This window comes from Rhamphochromis longiceps, linkage group LG9, assembly GCF_057381845.1.
Source record: "Rhamphochromis longiceps isolate RC_006_pf linkage group LG9, R_longiceps_female_GT1.1, whole genome shotgun sequence".
Lineage (NCBI taxonomy): Eukaryota > Metazoa > Chordata > Actinopteri > Cichliformes > Cichlidae > Rhamphochromis > Rhamphochromis longiceps.
Genome location: NC_140565.1, coordinates 12,986,045 through 12,992,469, shown reverse-complemented (window position 1 = coordinate 12,992,469; position 6,425 = coordinate 12,986,045).

Here is a 6,425-nt window from a genome sequence, read left to right as displayed (position 1 = left end):
CCCTTCACATACACCTACTGTTCTATCTTACAGGTTTTTAATAAATTTGAATGCACACATGACAAGTGTACAGTGCAGCCTGTGGAAGGGTTCCAAAACGGCAATAAAAAAAGCATACAACAAAGAATAGATTTAAATGGGTCGTGATGAATGTGCAGATCAGTATAGGTACGAGTTGTCTGAATACATCTATTTTCAGGGAATGACAATATGTACTAATTACTGGATCTTCCTTGTCACATTTGACAAGTTGATTTTAAAGTGGGCATACTACCTTCAAGTAGCTGATACTCTACCACAAATCAGGAATGTGCTATCTGCTACATCACACAATGCTGTTTCATTGAGTTATCCCCCCCCCCCCCCCCGCGTGTAAGCACAAAAGGCTTCATATACCAGCTTGGAGGTATGATTTAAAGTTGGCAGAGAGAGTGGTTGCCGTTGCAACAGTTTTACCCAAGTAATGCGGGGTAATCTTACTTTTTGTATAACTTTACCTATGAAGCTTCTTGTAGTTCATTACATTCCAGCGTTGCACATGAGTTCAGCTTCTCGGTAGTTAAGATGTACGCACGAGGGGTTATCAATCAAACACGTGCTTGTCTGGTCCGACCCGCTGCTCATATGTCAACGCCAGTGTGTAGGAGTAGTTCCCATCTGTGCCCTACTCTGCCCGCCACCTCAACGATGACAAATGTGCCACCCGCAGTGAAAATATTGAGAGTTACCAGGACATTTATCAGGTAACATTTGAGCAATAGGGAAGATAACCTTTTGTAAGTGGACGCTGATAAAGATGTATGTTCTTCCTTTCCTCTAAACGGGTTCTGTCTTTGTTTAATACCTACTGCAACTACCCAGAAGTAATATCGTGATAATGTTTCATATTTTGGGTTCAACCAGGTGTGCAATCTACTTACTGAGTCTAGCCAAGCCTTTGGATTGCTGAATGTGTGTCCACAAGTGGGCATTATATGTTGCTAAGTTGGATGCCTGCAAGTACCTGTTCTGGTCACTGATCACAGTTGTATGAATCAACAGGCTTTCAGCCTTTGTGGTTGTGTACTGGATATCCCCAGTACAGTCTGAATGCAGTGCTCATAAAATTATTAATACCAGTAAAGAACTGGTTTGCTACATGAAGGTTTAATCAGACACAAAAGCTAAGAGTTAAACTGATAGATTTGGAGGGAGGCGATGCTCTTTGACGGAACCAAAGCAGCAGAGAAGATTTGGCTTTATAAGCACTTCTTAAATGTTCCGTTCAGGCTAAAACTGAATGAAACTACAACGTTGGGGTGGTGGGAGGAGGTAATACATTAAGAGCTGTTGGCATGTAAGGGATCCATTTGTGCTGTCAGATTATAATACCTATACCTGAATCAATATAACTGAGTGTTGGGTGTCAGCTGTGAATGACACAGTGATTGTGAAGCGTGAATAAAACAGCTGATGTTAATCAGATGATTAAGGTAAGGTCCTGTGCTTGAATGCAGTTTATCAAAAAATTATGTGTCAAGGGGAATTAATGACAGAGGAAAATTAAAGAAATGTCCACAATCAGCACTTTGCTGGCTTAAAGTGAAGCCAAAAAGCATTTTGCTCATCAATTCGTTTTGTACTTCATGGTGGAGAAATTGTATGAAGTCTATGAAAAAACTATGTAATTCATCAACAATTTTACAGGGTGGAATTTATCCCAAAAATATATTTATATTGTCTGTCAGTGTTTTAACCATATTTAGTAAAATAGTTTTAATGCAATTGGGCATTAACACAAAATTAGATTTATTGTTTATTGAGTAGATACAGCATGCACTCTATTGTGGATATAATCTACACGTTTTTGCAGTTTGCTAGTCTGGATTCAGCCGTTCAAGCATGTTTTAACAAAATGTCATAAAACTTCTCAGGAATGAATGTCACAGAAAACTGGCCTCAAGGTCAGACTGCAGTGCATAGAGACATTGCAAAAAACCCAGGAGCAACAGGCCTCAGTTAGCATGTTAAATGTTAAAGTTCACAGCAGTACAATTAGATAAAGACAAAGCATGTGTAGCTTTTTGGGAGGGTTTCCAGGAGAAAGCCCCTTGTCTCTAAAATGAACATGGCAACACATCTTAGGTTTTCAGAATTGCATCTCAACAAACCACAAAACTTCTGGAACAATGTCCTTTGGACAGAGGAGACCAAAATCGAGGTGTTTGGGCATAGTACACATGTGTTCCATGTTTTAATGAAAAACAAAGACAGCCTATCAAGCCATAGGACCTGGGCGCCTTGTTGTCCAAGATAAGGACAATGCTGGACAAAACTTCCTATCCACTCCATAACGTGCTGGCCAGTCATAGGAGGATGCTCTGTGATAGACTGAGATTACCTAAATGCAACATTGAATGACACAGGAAATCATTCCTGGACAACTCCTCCATCTAACGCACACGTACACAATGCAATAGTTGCACAACATTACTATCTGCACATCCTTTACAGAGAAAATAACAAAGTACAGTACGACAGTATGCACCTCAATGTCAACCAGAGATATGTAATTTTGTTTAATATACTGGGATATTCACAGTTAGAGCTATTTGTATTTATTAGAGCTATTTTGTAATGTTGTAGTGTGCGTTATTTAATTTAGTAAACCTGATTGAAATGTGTCCATAAATGAAAATACCCAAACCTTAATGAACTGAAGCAATACTGTAAAGAACCGTGGACCAAAGGAGGGGGTATTAAATAAGGCGTTGCCACCAGTGACACTGAAATGTCATTTTCGATTTAGAATTAATATGTATAAAAACAAAAAAAGACAGACAGAATATTTTAAAATAGTTTGATTTATTTGTGCTGGCATTTAAATGGAAACTTTTAGAAAGGCATGGTTCAAAGAGAATACATGCATTTTTCTGTCAGTATATCGGTACTGGGAAACCAGCTGTTGGATAACATTCAACCTGACAGTGAACCAACATTATGAGGCATTGCCTTCCCTGAGTGAATTGATGTTAGCGAATAACTGTAGAATTCACAGCCAACGAGTCATAGCCTGGAGCTGTTGGGGTGCACGGGCCTCTCATCGGCCACAGCTTCATTTGCATACATATCTGAGTAAATGCGGGGAGTTAAACTTGTCGGGTTTTAACCAATTAAATGGCGAACGACACACTCTAATAGAGATGTACTGTATCTTGATCAAAGTTACTTCAATATTCCTTAATACACATCACCCGCAGCATTTCAGTCTGCTGAAAATTATACCTCCGTGCTATCCTTTTTTGAGATTTTCAAAAATAAAAACACGAGGTAAAAGAGCAGCAGGGATACACATAATGAGCTGTTGTTGTCGATACTTCTCTGAGCTGACGGCAAAGCAGAGACAAAACTAACACCTACAGCATGTATTTGCAAATTCTTGATTTAAAGTTTCTTATAGATGTTAACTCTCAGCTGTGTCTCCTTGTGTGGTGCATACTCTGTGTCATCTTTTCTTTGCATCTTCTTTTTCAACACAGTGTGTAACAGCCCTAAGGTTTCTGCCTTCCTCTTCCCCCACAGTATTCATTGCGGCTCTCATCACACACACCAACTGATGTGTATAGAAAATACATGAAACCTGCACTCAGTATGCACACTTAAAAATGCTAAGGTATGCATCAGCAATTTTGATTTCGATGTCTCGTTCTTAGTTTATCATCTTTTCTTCACACGATGTTGCTAATTTAGAATATGACTTACATGTTTTTCTGATTGCTTAGAGACTACCTTTGCAAACCTCACAACACTGACCAAAAAACTTATATTAAATCATCTAAATCATAAATTTGAGCAGCCCAAATTCCAGCAAACAAATTGAATAAATCCAATTCAATAAATTAAACTGAAGTAGGAAATACCCTCTCATATTGGATGCATTGGTTCACAATTGGTCAAACCACTTTCCCAGCCTCCTAATGCTGTAACAAGCGTAATTTCATCAGTTATACTGTTGCTCATTCCTCTTCTGGTTTTACTTCATCTCTTGTTTTTCTTGGTTCTGTTGTTCCTCTTCCAGTTTTCACTCTTCTTCCTTTATGTCAAGTTTCAAATATTTACCTGTACACCTATGTGGCAAAAATTGTAGATTTCAGAAATTATGAGTCCACACAAGTACTGTAATCATCTCCAATATACACAGCGATCTCAGTCTGCAGGTTCTCTGGCACTGTGAAAAAAACAGACTGCTTAATAACCATAAAAAGATTGTTAAAGTAAATCTTGACAGTACAATTTTTGGGTTTCTAAGCTGTTTTTTTCTAGTTTGCTAATTAATCTTACATAAAGTTGAGATGAAACCTACATTTAATTCCACATCAGTGTTACCAAAGAAGTGTTACATGCCTCGATACAGATACAGGTAACACATGCACATTTCAAAAGGTTACAAGACATAAAAGAAACTTGATATCAGACAGAATTGTTAACCCATCAAACCCTTACTCACTTCTGGAAACAGGCAAACACAACAGAGGATCAGACAATAAATCATATCTACAGTTGCGTTGACTCAGCAAGGGCAATAATAAATAAGGCTCATAATAAATAAAAATAAATAAAAGTTCAGAATATTTATTTGAAAGTGATGCTTACCAGGAAAATGTTAAACTGCTAGCGCGCCATCTAAAGATGACTACAAATATCAAATAAAGTGCAAAACCAGTGTTGTAGATTAAATAACACTATATAATGCTAACACCATAATGGTAATTATGCTAATTATTGGCCTTTAAAACAATATTATTTTTCAGTATAACCAAGCTAGCTCTTTGCTGTGCCTAATCTTCATGCTAAGCTGTGCTAACTGCAGTGGCTTCATAGTTAATGTATAGATGTAGCAGCTGAATCCTATTTCACTAATTGCTAGTGGGGTTTTTTTTTTTTTGTTTGTTTGTTTGTATTCTTTAGCAGGGATTACCTAAACTGGGCTTCTTCCCCCGAGATTATGATCGTCATGGTCTCAGTGTTTAATGACTGTATTACCTTCAGCTGCCTTGAAAGTGAAGTAGCCTTCTGCAGTAGATTTATATACACCCATTCAGTGTAGGTGGAAAAACATTCAAAGTGTATTCTCTTTAAAAGAAAAAACTGCTTCTTTGACCCTGAAAGCTTCCAGCTTTATAAACTGACATATCAATAAAAAGAACATCATTGTGAATGTTCACTTAACATGAAGAACATTTCTAACAGACTGTCAGTCACTGGTTACATTGGCGCACCACAAGGGTTCATTTTGAGGTGACTGACAAGATGTTGCACTAAAAGGAATTTTACATACAAGATGGTGACAAATTAAAGGGACAAAACAGAACAACTTGCCTTTGTGTAAGGATTATAAAGACCACAGTGTTTGATTGAGATCATTTTCATGCTCATGATGAATGAGGGCATTGTCAGTCCTGAAGTGATGAAAGTGATGCTTAGCAGAAAAACGTTAAACTGCTAGCACTCAATCCAGAGACGACGACATATATTCAAATAAAGTGCAAAACAAGTGTATACACACTATATAATGCTAACACTATAATGGCAATTATGCTAATTATTGGGCTTTAAAACATTACAAGTTTTCAGTATAACCAAGCTAGCTCTTTACCGTACCTAATCTTCATGCTGAGCTGTGCTAACTGCAGTAGCTTCGTAGTTGCTCATCAAACCATCAGCACCATCAGAGACCCCTGATGCCCTGTGAATGAAGGCATTGTCAGTCTTGAAGAGGTCACTTTCTCATCAGGGTAAAAATGTGGCTCTGAAAGATAGAAATAGTTGTTCAGAGCACACATGTCTTGGTTTGCAATGGCCCTTCTGTTCAAGAAGACAAGTGGGCCCAAAAAATTCCAGTGAAATGCTCCTGACAGCATAACACAGCCACCAAATGCCCTTACTGAAAGGGTCATGGGTTTTATGTGTTTCCATCATTTTGTCATTGTATTTCTATTTCACAGCAGGTTTGTTTGACCTTTAATGTTTTCTAACTGCTTATTTTTTAGTCTATCATGTTTATATTTTCAGGAGACTAAATTAAATCTATGCAGACAGAACAAGCTGTCTGCCGAGCTGCATTAATCACTTTGTCCCTCTTGACCTCTTTTTGAACCGAAACCATTATAAACAATTGATGTCCATCATTGAATTTTCTTCCTGCCTCGATCAACTTAACCGTGAGCTTTTGCTGACTTTGACGGAGCAAATAGCAGGAAGGCACGCACTGCTTAGTCAACTCTTACAAGTCTTTCCAAGAGTGAACGTGTCAATTCTAAGGTATGCTAATTCATTATGAAGAGAGCGATGGCTTGACCATTCATATTTCATGCTTTTAATCCTTGCAAATTTCATGAAGTTGTCCGAATGAGTAGCATTTAAAACTGAAGTGAAGTAATGTGCTT